Raw genomic sequence first — 14252 nt, 5'->3', positions numbered from 1 at the left:
TAACATCCCTACTGACCACAGTTAAATCTAGCCGGGTCTCTATCATCTCTCCTCCCCTCTCTTTTACCTAGCTGATGGGGGTCATCATACGAGGGGATCCAGGGGGGGGTTGGGTGGAGAGGGAGAAGAGAGGAGGGAGAGTACCAGTGCCCAGGTCAGCCTCCTCCCAGTATGGGGGAACCATTAGCAGCAGCTGTCTGAGACATCTGTCTGCTCCCATTACCGTCACAGCTGGATGACTCAGAGTATGTGTGAAGCCTCGTTCACATTACCCATAAGCACTCTGTTACATTGCTCTGGATGTCATGCATTTGAATGGGGACGTCCACCATGGAGTGGAAACGCAACGGGCCCTTGCGGTTGAAAGCTCCGTTGCGAGATGGACGTCGCACATTTTCAAATTTTTCTAACTTTGTGTTCTCTTTAGTCCAGCCAGAGTCCATTGAAGAACAGAAAGTTACCAAACCACAGGTTTTTGGTGATGGCTCTATAGGATAGCTAGCAACTTACCCATTCCTATAAGCGACATTGGCTGGTAAGCCAATTATAAGCGACATTGGCTGGTAAGCCATTTATATTATATGACTGTTGCCTCCCGTTTAAGTTTATTGTGATGGTAATGATGTTTGTTTTTGATGATAATTATTAGGTAGAGGTTGCTAGTTACAATGGTATGTCCAATCTAGCTTAGCTTTTAGCTAGCTAGCTGCTCTGCAGTTCAAGCTAGCTTGATGTGCCATAAAGTTAGAGAAACAATTTTAGCAAAAAGTTATTTTTAAATTCAAACGTTTCATTATCACCTGAAACAATATATTCATCCTGTTTTGCAATATCCCAAAATAATTGCAATCTCTGATGAGAGACAGGCTCTCCATTTTTCTTGCGTTACAAATATTACACTTGTCCATTCAGTTGCGGGGCAAGTCTACATGAAGATGGAGTACAGCATGGCATAATGAAATACGTCACTTTGTGTACAGGGCATGAAGATGAATAATTAAAAATAGCATATAGTCGTTACGTTGCCTGATGATTGGTGTTACATTTAGCTGTGAATTCAATTAAAATCATATACAATTTTATTTGGCACATGTACCTTACGTGAAATTCTTAATTACAAGCCCTTGACCAACAATGCAGTTCAAGAAGGTAAAAATATAATAAAAAGTAACACAATAAAATAACAATAACGGAGCTATATACAGAAGGTGGCGATACAGAGTCAATGAGCGTGGTAACAGGTTAGTCAAGGTGATTTTTACATGTAGGGGGGGAATGTAAATATTCTGGGTGGCCATTTGATTAATTGTTCAACAGTCTTATGGCTTGGGAATAGAAGCTGTTAAGGAGCCTTTTGGACCGAGACTTGGCGCTCTGGTACCACTTGCCTTGCGGTAGCAGAGAGAACAGTCTATGACTTGGATGACTGGAGTATTTAACAATTTCTTGGCAAAAAAAAAAATTCTGACACGCCTAGAATATAGCTCCTGGGAGGCAGGAAGCTTGGCCCCAGTGATGTACTGGGCCGTACATACTACCCTCTGTAGCACCTTGCAGTGGGATGCCGAGCAGTTGCCATACTGGACAGTGATGCAACTGGTCAGGATGCTCTCAATGGTGTAGCTGTAGAACTTTTTGAGGATCTGGGGACCCATGCCAAATCTCCTGAGGGGGAAAAGGTGTTGTTGTGCCCTCTTCACAACTGTCCTGGTGTGTTTGGACCATGATAGTTTGTTGGTGATGTGGACACCAAGGAACTCTACTTCAGCCCCGTTGATGTTAATGGGGGCCTGTTTGGCCCTCCTTTTCCTGTAGTCCATGATCAGCTCCTTCGCCTTGCTCACATTGAGGTTGTTGTCCTGGCACCACACTGCCAGGTTTCTGACCTCCTCCCTATAGGCTGTTTCATCATTTTCGGTGATCAGGCACAACACTATTGTGTCGTCAGCAAACTTAATGACGGTGTTGAAGTCGTGCTTGGCCACGCAGTCGTGGGTGAACAGGGAGTACAGGAGGGGACTAAGCACGCACCCCTGAGGGGCCCCAGTGTTGAGGATCAGCGTGGCAGATGTGTTGTTGCCTACCCTTACCACCTGGGGGCGGCCCATCAGGAAGCCCGGGATCCAGTTGCAAAGGGATGTGTTCATTCATGTGGATGAATGTCTTTATGAATAATGGGTCACTCAATTATTGAGAAGTCTTCGGGAGAGATCCTATGAGATGTTCTGCTTCATTCAGGCACCAGAAGGCAACTCGTGCATGTGGTAAATGCATAATTGTTTCCCCTGGCAGGGCTCCAGTGACTATAAGATCATTGCTGTTAATCGCATGCCTCCCAACTACTGACTCTCACGATCTGGGATTTCATCTGACAATCCCGACTGATCAATTCATTATTAAAAGCATTTGATTTGCATTAGGATCTGTTTTTGCATTATTATCATTATAATCATGCTGGGCTTTCAACACATACAGTATAGTTGTTTAATGGTGTTACCAGTGTTGTAGTACGAGTCCGGTCTCAAGACAAGATATTGAGTGTCAGACACATTTGTACTCGCTCTTGACTCAGTCTCGGACAGTGAGGACTCATAATTTCTTCCCGAGATCAACCGAGACAATTGGAGTAAATAAACTCAGAATGATCAGCTTCCATTCATAAAACTGCTTCGCCAGGCTAAATATATGCACTCCTTTCTTGATACAGTAATACAGTATCTTAACAGCCTTTATATCTATTATAGACATGTTTGCACATGGTGAACCTATAGGCCTTCAGTGTGTGACAGGTTCCTGATTCTAAAAGGACAGCAACCGTAATACCAATGCACTCATGTAGGAGAATGCACTTTTTTGTAAAACTCAAAAGGCCAGTGGTGTAGGGGAGGCGAAATGCGGGTATAAGCCACATACCCACTTTTTTTCAGTGGGCATTGCATGTACTCACTTCTTAATCCCTACTGATGAGTATCAAAGTAGTGTAGTAGAGGTATACGACTTATCAATTAAGTAGTACATTGGAGAAATCATGCACAAAGTAGCCTACACAATCGCAAAGCACATGAAATATATTTACATGTGAGCTGCACACACAGCCTAGTTTCAGCAGAATATCAACTGGTTTTGTCATGGAGCAGCTCACAGAAGAATGACATCGGTAGGGTAGGGTAGGAAAGACATTTCAACTTATGATATCTACCAGTAAATGCTAACTAAGGCAACAATGGGTATGCAAACCAGGTCTTGAAAATGTTTAGTCCAAAGTGTTGGTTAGTAGGCTATTTGTGATGTGCAATTGTCATCATGCACTGTTTGCATCAGGGGTGTAGACATGGATTGGCCTGGGTGGATAGAGGCCCACCCACTGGGAAAACATAGGATTTTTCCCACAGGGTGCCTTAACTTCACTGGGTGGGCTGTTTGGGAACTTTCTGGCAAAATGTGAGTATACCCACTTCTCCAGGCACCACTGCATAGGGCCGATGGAAAGACAGCATTCACACACAGCATGATGTTAAAGGATAAGCAGTCCATAAACTCTGACATATTAAGAATACAAAAGCACAACAATTAAGCATTTCCCAATCGAAATGTATAACTATTACTTCCCATTTCAAAAAAAACATTTCATGTTTAGCACACAAAGTAACCGGTGACCTAAAGTTTAAAGAGGAACAGAGTTTTAACTACTTTGCAGGTATGAAACAAAAAATACAGTTATAATATCAGTCAAAAAGATCACATTTTATGCTACAAAATGTATATAAATCACCAATACATTTCTTGGTAGTCCCAAAAATGTTGCTATCAGGTTGTAAATCACAGCTGGCCTGGTACATTGTTTGCTGCCTCCATTCGGAATGCACTGTTTCCATTTCAATGACTCAATATTCTGGACAAAAACGGACTAATGTAAATAATGCTGGGAATGTCAATACAATTCATTAAACTAGCAAGGACAATAATCATGAGTCAGTCATAATGTGGCTAATAAGCTAGCGTATCTATTTAAATAACAAGCTAAAAACATGGAGTCTAACGTTAGCTAAATAGCTAGCTAGCTAGCTGCTAGGAAGATGTCATGCCATTGGAGGAGTGGGTGAGAGACTGATTTTTTTCCCCTGCATATCATTTTTCAGTGGCTATACACAGCTAGAGATGCAGGTGTCAGTTAGGCTAGCTAGCAAGAACTTGAAAGACTGTTATCCAGTTAGCATATCTTTTGCGTTCACAAATTAACATTGGCTATCTACTCCGATTTCACAGCACAGTCATCTGAATGCTGAATATGACCAGTATCCGTAAAAATAGACCAAAAATGTATAGTTAGTCAAGAATGCTCTAGATAACTTGTAAACAGCCTAACCAGCTCTGCTATGGCGAGTAAAATGGTCAGAGTGAGGTGTTTTCTCATTTGTGTCTGGAAGTAGCTAGCTAGAAAGCTAGCCAACTTTAGCTAGTTAGCTCTGGTGCTTGGTAGGGACAAGCATGCATTGGTAGGCAAGCTGCAGAAGGACGAGGAGGCTACAATTCCATGTCGTTTAAAAGTGCAACTTTTTCAGCTAGTTGATGGCCAACTAGCTGAAAAAGTTTGAGAGGGTTTATCTAATGTTTCTTCATTAGATTTTAGATCGTCTTTCTCTGGCTAGCATTAGTTGTTGATCTAGTTGATGTGCATAACTGAGGGAGAGAGAGCCTACCTTGTCATGGTAGTATTGATCAAAATGTAAGAGGACTCCCGTCGTGTTTACATACAGTATTTGCAGAAATCCATTCAGGTGCATTTTGTGGCTTTTGGCGAATGCATTCTAATGATCTAAAGTAGCGCTGTTGCAACTGCCTGTAAACACACAGTCCAGTTCAAAGTGAATGATGGCAGGCGCGTGTGGCAAATGGCTTGTTTGTATAAAGGCCTAACATAGCTCTGATTGGCTATAGCGCACCGGTCTTTGTTTGTATTTCTGTTTATTAGGGAGGCAGCAGCTGCTCTTCCTGGGGTCTAAAGACATTAAAGCACTTACATTACATATAAAACAATAAATAAAACAATACATCATATTACATTATTACACCACTACATATCTACATTACAAAATGTACAATACCACCATACAGCAATATTACAATGTAAGCACATACGTATCTGTACATTTGTGTGTGTCTCTTCACAGTCCTCGCTGTTCCAAGATGTGTATTTTTAAATCTGATTCTACTGCTTGCATCAGTTACCTGATGTGGAATAGAGTTCCATGTAGTCATGGTTCTATGTCGTACTGTGCGCCTCCCATAGTCTGTGCTGGACTTGGGGATTGTGAAGAGATCTCTGGTGGCATGTCTTGTGAGGCGTGCATGGATGTGCGAGTGGTGTGCTAGTAGTTTAAACAGACAGCTCACTTCTTACAAAAACAAGTAGTGATGACATCAATCTCTCTTCCACTTTGAGCCATGAGAGATTGAAATTCATATCATTATTGTTAGCACTCTGTGTACTTTTAAAGGCCAGCTGTTTTTTTGTTTTTTTAAACTTTATTTAACTAGGCAAGTCAGTTAAGAACAAATTCTTATTCTTGAACTAGTAACCGGAAGGTTGTAAGTTCAAACCCCCGAGCTGACAAGGTACAAATCTGTCGTTCTGCCCCTGAACAAGCAGTTAACCCACTGTTCCTAGGCCGTCATTGAAAATAAGAATTTGTTCTTAACTGACTTGCCTAGTTAAATAAAGGTAAAAAAATAATAATAATGTTGTTTGACCCCACATGGACGACAACAGCATCAGCTCCCGGCATCTGTCGTAGAACAGTCGGATGCAGCCTTGTAATGTCTCATACTCGTGCTCCTGGGTAGCACAGGGTTTTTGCACTGGGAACCGAGATGTTTCCCACCATAGAGCTGCCGATGATGACTGCTAGTGAAACAGGTCCGGCCAATCTTTAAAAGAACCCTCGAGGACCGAAGGGCGGTAGGGCCCGATGGACCAGAGCCGGCTGTAGTATATGTGGTAGAGACTCCCTGGACTGGAGACAGGGTAGAGGATGAAGGAGCAGGAATCTCTTGAAGCAGGTGGGCGAAACTGTTGGTCAGCAGGATGCGATCCATTTCAGCCCCATTCATCAAAGGCCTTGCACTGAGCTTACGGTATGTGACGTGCCTCCACTGGGATGCAGGATCAATAACAGTGGCATCCTCCAGCTCCTCATAAATCTTCCTTGCTCCTTTATTCTCAGAGGGGGGTGGGGGGCCAGGATGGGAGGTCGGGGTAGGATGAGGAGGGCAGGTGAGATGGAAGGGGAGAGGTGACTTTACTAGGGAGGGTTCTCTGCAGGCCAACTCTGGCCAGTCAGTCAGAGAGTGGCAACATCATGGTGAGGCAGTGGCACGACGACCAGGCTGAGGAGTAGAACAGGAAAAGTTCTTAGACCTATACAGGATACGCTGCAGTGTCTCAATTTGATAGCTCTGGATGTCCAGCTCAGACATATATTCCTCAATAAGCTGACAGTTTCCACATTGGAAATTTGGCCTGACATTTTCATCCCGGAACAGTGAAAAGTAGGTGCAGCTCCTACATGGGATGAAACATTCACCGTAGTCTCTGAAGGTGGTTGCTGGCAAAACGTCAGTTTCCCCGTATGGCGGAAAGTGGTAGATGCCATTTTGGAACAATTCTGTTAAAATCCAACCATATAAAATAGGTTGTCAAGGAATCCTGTAAAAGTCAATCAATCCACACAGTGTGATAGTCAGTTAAATTTAATCACACAGTTTGTAGGATCACCACAGTCATAGGCAGCAAGCCAGAACCCAACCACAGACTACAAACCAGTCAGCGCTCTGACCAACAATAAACACAACCAAGGCACAAGAACAGCATTAGAACAGCATTAGAACAGCGGAGAGAGCGGTGACTTACTCAATGCGATTGAATGCTGGGGCCCATTAGCAAAGCAATGGAGGCCGTGTTACCAGTGTGATAGCCAGGAGGGAAGTACCTTGGAGGGGATGTAGCTTCCAATACAGGTCGGTGGAAAGCCGGGAGGGTGACAAACGCTACCCTGGGACACGGGAGAGTGAAAAAGAGTAAATCCAAGTGGAGTTCAAGTTTGGCAGTAGTCCAAAAACATCCAAGGCACAATATCAAGTGGAAGGTACAATGTCAAGAGGAAGATTGAAAGCAGCAGTAGGAAGGAGTCTGCTCAGATAATGCCCCAGTGCAGAGTAGGATGCCCCGGTACAATACCAGTCAAAAGTTTGAACACACCTACTCATTCAAGGGTTTTTCATCATTTTTTCATCATTTTGATGTCTTGAATATTTAATGTAGAACATAGTAAAAAATAATGTAGGAACCAAAAAAGTGTTAAACAAATCAAAATATATTTTAGATTTTAGATTCTTAGTAGCCACCCTTTGCCTTGATTACAGCTTTGCACACTCTTGGCATTCTCTCAACCAGTTTCACCTGGAATGCTTTTCCAGCATTCTTGAAGGAGTTCCCACATATGCTGAGCACTTGTTGGATGCTTTTCCTTCACTCTGCAGTCCAATTCATCCTAAACTACCTCAAAAGGGTTGAGGTCGGGGGATTGTGGACACCAGGTCATCTAATGCAACACTCTATCACTCTACTTCTTGATAAAATAGCCCATACACAGCCTGGAGGTGTGTTGGGTCATTGTCCTGTTGAAAAAAAAAATCATAGTCCCACTAAGCTCAAACCAGATGGGATGGCATATTGCTGCAGAATGCTGTGGTAGCCATGCTGGTTAAGTGTGCCTTGAATTCTAAAGAAATCACCAACAGTGTCACCAGCAAAACACTCACACACCATCACTCCTCCTTCATGCTTCATGGTGGGAACCTCACATGTGGAGATCATCCATTCACCTACTCTGCGTCTTACAAAGACATGGCATTTGGAACCAAAAACCTAAAATGTGGACTCATCAGACCAAAGGACAGACTTCCACCGGTCTAATGTCCATTGCTCATGTTTCTTGGCCCAATCAAGTCTCTTCTTATTATTGGTGTCCTTTAGTAGTCGTTTCTTTGCAGCAATTTGACCATGAAGGCCTGATTCTTTCATTCTCCTCTGAACAGTTGATGTTGAGATGTGTCTGCTACTTGAACTCTATGAACCATTTATTTGGGCTGCGATTTCTGAGGCTGGTAACTCTAATTAACTTATCCTCTGCAGCGGAGGTATCTCTGGGTCTTCCTTTCCTTTGGCGGTCCTCATGAGAGCCAGTTTTATCATAGTGCTTGATGTTTTTTGCGACTGCACTTAAAGAAACTTTCAAAGTTCTTGACATTTTCTGCATTTACTGACCTTCTTGTCTTAAAGTAATGATGGACTGTCATTTCTCTTTGCTTATTTGAGCTGTTCTTGCCATAATATGGACTTGGCATTTTATCAAATAGGGCTGTCTTCTGTATACCACCCCTACCTTGTCAAAACACAATTGATTGGCTCAAACGCATTAAGAAGGAAATTCCACAAATTAACTTTTAAGAACGCACACCTGTTAATTGAAATGCATTCCAGGTGACTACCCCATGAAGCTGGTTGAGAGAATGCCAAGATTGTGCAAAGCTGTCATCAAGGTAAAGAGTGACTACTTTGAAGAATCTAAAATATAAAAAATATTTTGATTTGTTTAACACTTTGTTGGTTACTACATGATTCCATATGTGTAATTTCATAGTTTTGATGTCTTCACTATTATTCTACAATGTAGAAAATAGTGAAAATAAAGAAAAGCCCTGGAATGAGTAGGTGTGTCCAAACTTTTGACTGATACTGTATATCCCAGTAGGCCTCAAAAGTTTCAGCAGACCTGTTTTGCATGTCTTCTTAAAAACTCTGTATGCAATATTGCACTATTGTCCAGTGTGCTCATAGCCATATAAAACAAAGGTAAATGGAAACAAAAATCTACCCAAAAATGTTCAGCAACAATTATTTAAAAAAACATTTATTAAAAAAGACATTTGAAAAGTGAGTGTGTCTCAATTTTGTATTGACCGGTACTGGAAAATACATGTTATTTGTTTTTGTTAACTGCAGTGTCTATTAATTGTCCAAGCCCATGGCCGCTTTCCCACTCTATATTGCTGTAGAATACGTAATTCCCAAACAACAAAAATGTGAAAATGACCTGATCTACAGTGACTTCGGGAACTATTCAGACCCCTTGACTTTTTCAACATTTTGTTACTTTACAGCCTTATTCTAAAATTTATCAAATCGTTTTTTCCCCTCATCAACCTACACACAATACACCATAATGACAAAGGAAAAAGAGGTTTCTGCAAATGTTTGCTAATTAAATTTTTTTAATGTCTGAAATATCACATTTACATCAATGATTCAGACCCTTTACTCAGTACTTTGTTGAAGCACCTTTGGCAGCGATGACAGCATGGTGTCTTCTTGGGTATGACGCGACACGCTTGGCACACCTGTATTTGGAGAGTTTCAACCATTCTTCTCTGCAGATCCTCTCAAGCTATATCAGGTTGGATGGGGAGCGTTGCTGCACAGCTATTTTCAGGTCTCTCCAGAGATGTTCGATCTGGTTCAAGTTCGGTCCCTGGCTGGGCCACTCAAGAACATTCAGAGAATTGTCTCAAAGCCACTCCTGCGTTGTCCTGGCTGTGTGCTTAGGGTCGTTGTCCTGTTAGAAGGTGAACCTTTGCCCCAGTCTGAGGTCCTTAGCGCTCTGGAGCAGGTTTTCATCAAGGATCTCTCTGAAAAACATCCCCACAGCATGATGCTGCCACCATCATGCTTCAACGTAAGGATGGTGCCAGGTTTCCTCCAGACGTGATGCTTGGCATTCAGGCCAAAGAGTTCAAGCTTGGTTTCATCAGACCAGAGAATCTTGTTTCTAATGGTCTGAGAGTCTTCATGTGCATTTTGCCAAACTCCAAGCGGGCTGTCATGTGCCTTTTACTGAGGAGGGGCTTCCATCTGGCCACTCTACCATAAAGGCCTGATTGGTGGAGTGCTGCATAGAGTGTTGTCCTTCGGGAAGGTTCTCCCATCTCCACAGAGGAACTTTGTAACTCCTGGTTCTTGGTCACCTCTCTGACCAGGGCCCTGAACCCTTGGTTCTTGTCTTGGTGGTTCCAAACTTGTTCCATTTAAGAATGATGGAGACCACTGTGTTCTTGGGGACCTTCAATGCTGCAGAAATGTTTTAGTACCCTTCCCCAGATCTGTGCCTCGACAAAGTTCTGTCTCGCAGCTCTATGGACAATTCCTTCAACCTCATGGCTTGGTTTTTGCTCTGACATGCACTGTCAAATCAAATCAAAGTCTATTTGTCACGTGCGCCGAATACAACAGTGAAATGCTTACTTACAGGCTCTAACAAACAGTGCAAAAAAAGGTATTAGGTGAACAACAGATAACTAAAGAAATAAAAACAACAGTAAAAAGACAGTGAAAAATAACAGTATCGAGGCTATATATAGCAGTAGCAACTGTGGGACCTTATATAGGCAGGTGTGTGCCTTTCCAAATCATGTCCAATTAATTTAATTTACCACAGGCGGACTCCAATCACGTTGTAGAAACATCTCAAGGATGATCAATGGAAGCAGGATGCACCTGAGCTCAATTTTGAGCCTCATAGCAAAGGATCTGAATGCTTATGTAAATAAGGTATTTCTGATATTTAGATGTTAAACATTTCTAAAAACCTGTTTTCACTTTTTCATTATGGGTTATTGTGTGTATTGATGAGGGAAAACATTGAATTTAATCCATTTCAGAGTAAGGCTGTAACATAACAATATTTGGAAAAGGTGAAGGGTTCTGAATACTTTCCAAATGCACTGTAGTTTGTAGTTTGCGCTCAACACCTCAAGGCATTTTATCAATACATTTCTGAGGCAATTATTCTCTCCATTTGTCTTTACTTTCACTTTATCAAAATGTGCCTGTATTAATTAGATTAAGAGACGATAAACTGGATAATCTAGTCAATAGCTGTGCACTATATAGGGAATAGGGTGCCATTTAGGATGCATCCTCTGAGAGAAATCTCCCCACCGAAGCAGGGGTATAGTCACGGGTGGGCATGGATGGGCCCTGTCCACATGCACTGGGGAGCCAGGCCCGCCCATTCACATTGAGCAAAAATGTTGTAGTAATGCTCTACTTGTTGGTTTTCCAAATGGGACAATATGTGTCTTTTTACCTAAACACAGTACTTGACTTGGGCAGGAGCTCACCGGAACTGAGTACCAGATGTTCCTCTGCTTGAGTTCCTGCATCTCCTGTAGAATATTAGCTCAAACGTATTGAGGAATTCCTGCACCTAAATATAAACGATAGCAGCACCCAAAATAAGTAGCGGAAATAATTTCAGTCCAAGTGAAGCACTGGAACGTACATCATCAGATATAATTCATATTAAAGCAGTAGGGAGGGGGTGGGAAAGGGAAAATAATCATAATACATTTTATTTGGCAGATGTCTTTCAGGAAACTTGAGGACACCTTACATTAAAAGTAGGCCTACATAAAATCTAGTGCTCTACATAAAATATATTTCATGTCGGCATACGTAATGACATAGAATTATGACTGATTATTTACCCAGATTTTTTTTTTAAATGGCACAACAGCAAAAAAAATCGACGTAAAATTTTCTAAGTAATGGACATATTCTGGCATGTGTCACTCCCCACTGATACCATGTGCAGGAACAGTAGCTATCGCTGTGTAGGCTAGGCTACTCACCGTTAGCTAGCTAGCTAAGACTCACAAGTAAAGTGGGCAAACAAAACTCACTATTACATTTTTTAAAGAGACAACATACAGAATAGAATGTTGGAGCATTTGATATTCGTTATTTATTTGATGTCCATGATTTCGCCACGAAGGGTCTCCAGTCCCCCTCTCTAATCACTGATTGCATCATCGATCTAATCGAAGACCTTAAATACGGTTTCAGTACATTCAGAGACAATTTTAGAGGTAATTTTGATCAAATCATTAAGCTTACAGATGATATGATGGTAAAAAAAAATGAAATCCACAATTGGGATGTTAGCTGCCAGTTCCAAAAACAGAAAACTGCCAGCAAAGTGTGGGGACTCGCATGTTACATCCACGATGGATTTACAGGCATTACGGAACAATATATTGGACAGTCATTTTCAGAACGATTCATGCGGGATTATGAAGCAGGCCACAGCTGCCTACCTGCCCCAATAGGACTTATTGGGTCAAATGACAGCGGTACAGCCACCCAGTACACATTATGGCATTTCTGTGGAGGAGGCAGAACTAACTGTTTTAGTACAGCAGCTTTAAACAAAAAGTACAAGAGGTTCGGTCGCCCAGCCAATCAGGCTGGCCGTTTAAAATGTATACCTTTTTTATTTTCTTCTGTGGCCTATTTGTTTCTCACCCTGATCTGTTTCACCTGTCTTGTACTCGTCTCCACCCCATTTGTCCCCATTATCTCCTGTGTATTTATACCTGCGTTTTCTGTTTGTCTGTTGCCAGTTCGTCTTGTCCCGTCAAGTCCTACCTGCGTGTCCCTTTGTTTCCTGTGCTGTAGTTTTTGTTCCCAGTTCTTCCCAGTTCTGGCCTTTCTGGACTCTGATCCCGCCTGCCGTCCTGTACCTGCCTCACTCTGATTTGGATAACGACCCTTTGCCTGCCTTGACTTACCTTTTGCCGGCCCCTTATGCTATAATAATTTCACCATGAGGCCAATTGTGACTTTAAAATAGCTACAGTTTAATGGCTGTGATAGGAGAAAACTGAGGATTGATCAACAACATTGTAGTTACTCCACAATGTTAACTTACAATGCGAACAATGCTAACAATGCACAATGCACATAACTCATTGTTATTGATTAATGCATTGCTGGGGTTAGAGCTTGCAAGAAAGGCATTTCACTGTACTTGTGCATGTGCCATTAAAAACTTGACACTAGCCAGCTAACTCTTTCAAATAAACATAATTATGCACCAAATAAAGATACAGACCCAGCCTGACATGGTAGCTATTTTTTACTTTTATTTCAGTATTTCAGTGTGGATTCAATTGAGGGGACTATGTTTCATGCTGAAGCCATTAGAAGACTGTTGCTGACTGAGAGGAGGTATGTAAAAAAAAAATCATAAATGATCAATAATAAGTCTTTGCGATTCAATAGCCTAGTTACAGTAATCATTACAAGACTTTTAACACACTATCTATGTTTTGCTCAGTCTTTTATTTATTTTTTACCTTTATTTAACCAGGCAAGTCAGTTAAGAACAAATTCTTATTTTCAATGACGGCCTAGGAACAGTGGGTTAACTGCCTGTTCAGGGGCAGAACGACAGATTTGTACCTTGTCAGCTCGGGGGTTTGAACTCGCAACCTTCCGGTTACTAGTCCAACGCTCTAACCACTAGGCTACCCTGCCGTCTGTTGTGCCCCGTTTTGAGCCAACCTCTTTGTGGCACCTGATCACACCACTGAACAGTAGTCTAGGTGTGACAAAACTAGGGCCAGTAGGATCTGCCTTGTTGATTGTGTTGTTAAGAAACCAGATCTATCAGAGGCACAGGATCTCTTTCAGGCTGCTGCTGTCAACAACTGCATGGAAGGTCTTCTACATGTTGTTTTCCTTCTGGCAGATTACCTCATGTTTTTGCTCCTTTTTTCCTCTTCTCTGGGACCAGTCAGTCAACAACCCATACTGCACTGGCGGTAGGTAGCCCACCGGCTAAGGAGTTGGACCTGTAGCAGAAGTTGGTCCTATGGCCGAAAGGTGTCCAGTTCGAATCCCGGGCCGGAGCTGGAAAAAAACATGCAAAATTGACATCTGACAACTGGAGGGTTGCTGGGTTCATATCCTCAAAACATTCCCCTACCATTGGGCCCTTAAGCAAGGCCATTAACCTCACAATATGCTCACCATCCAGGGGTGCTGCACTGCAGCTTGAACCTGTGTTCGTCTCAGCTGTATGAGTAAGGGCTGCTGTTTGGGGGGATTTAGAACAGAGTAGAAGGCACAGTTTTGTTGTTCGCTGTAACTAATGGACAAATGTGTATTGTATTGTAAAAAAGTCAGCCCGTGTTGACGTGGGCCATCATTCAAACAAAGAGATGCCTCCCTGGCCACCAGTGCATATTTCTAAACTATATTTGCATATAATGGCAATAAATTCTAAAACCAATGCTGGTATTCTTTGGTCCATTATTTCATTGTTTATTCATTTGCAGTATCTTTTGAACGT

Source organism: Oncorhynchus kisutch, linkage group LG6 (genome assembly GCF_002021735.2).
Source record: "Oncorhynchus kisutch isolate 150728-3 linkage group LG6, Okis_V2, whole genome shotgun sequence".
NCBI lineage: Eukaryota > Metazoa > Chordata > Actinopteri > Salmoniformes > Salmonidae > Oncorhynchus > Oncorhynchus kisutch.
This window is presented reverse-complemented; position numbering follows the sequence as displayed.